Source organism: Austrofundulus limnaeus, unplaced genomic scaffold, assembly GCF_001266775.1.
Source record: "Austrofundulus limnaeus strain Quisiro unplaced genomic scaffold, Austrofundulus_limnaeus-1.0 Scaffold214, whole genome shotgun sequence".
Lineage (NCBI taxonomy): Eukaryota > Metazoa > Chordata > Actinopteri > Cyprinodontiformes > Rivulidae > Austrofundulus > Austrofundulus limnaeus.
Genome location: NW_013952616.1, coordinates 859,027 through 860,211, shown reverse-complemented (window position 1 = coordinate 860,211; position 1,185 = coordinate 859,027).

Here is a 1,185-nt window from a genome sequence, read left to right as displayed (position 1 = left end):
TCCGACATTAAACAGAGCCCGACAGAGGAGGGAGGGGCGGGGAGGCTCTGCCGTGCAGCGCAGCTGTCCTGCGTCTGACCTCAAAGTGCACAAGCTTCAAACTTCAGCGTTGGCTGCGATTTTGAAACTGAAATCGCGTTCGGTGTGAACGCACCATTACGCTATGACCGCAGGAGAAACGAGGTCCAGACTCAATGARCTTTTGTGCGTCCTCACCTGTCGCCTCGCTGCGTTCACCATGTGCCGCGGCGCGCGCTCCTCCCGCTGCAGCCGACAGAACGCGCCATCACATAAACATGTAAACAGTTTGGCGTTTTTTTTCACACACCCGAACCAGGTCCGGATAAGTTTTTTTTTCCCCCTCTTCATTTGCGCTCTCAGCCACGCTRCTTCCTGCTTCCTCTGTTTTGACTCCAGCCGGTTGCGTCATCAAAAACAACTGCGCGGTTGGCCAGTAGACTACAGATCTCTATCATAGGACAAACTTATATCGTTTCTACCATATATCGTTTATATTGTGCATTCCTATACTCAATATGTGATGTACCCTTATTCTGGACTATTTGAGKTTGGAAATGGTTGCCGTGAACTAAAAAAAGTTCTCACAGGAGCTCTTTGTACAGTATTTGAGGAAAGAACAAAAAAAAAAAGAGAAATCTATAGAAGACATCATTTGACTAAAGATCCTTTTATGGTAATACAAATATCTACACTAAATCCATCCAAGTGAAGAACACTTTCCTTGAGGTGAGGATGTTGTTTTTCAAGTTAGCAGAAGACATAACTAGAGCAAATACAAACTCTCTGAAAGGCCACATCAGACATCCTCATTATGCCAGTGTGACTGCCTGTGGCTGTTCAGACTCACCACACTGAGGCAGTCAGTGGTGCCAGTGTGTGTAACATAAAACAGAAGGAGCTGGATAAATTTGGAAGATTATAACGGTCATGCTGTCTGCTCAGATTCGGCCAAATGCAGCAGAGTTGAGAGAACATCACAGACAATAGACAAAAAAGTCAAAGAAGCCACAGAGGCATCCTTGAACGTAAAAAGGAAAAAGATTATGTAGCTGCAGCGAGCGCTTTATAAACACTCTTCTCTTTTTCACAGAGCATTGGGCCTCATGCAAGAACCGTTCGTACGAACAGATTTGTTCTTAAGTTGTGCGTACGAGTGATTTTTTT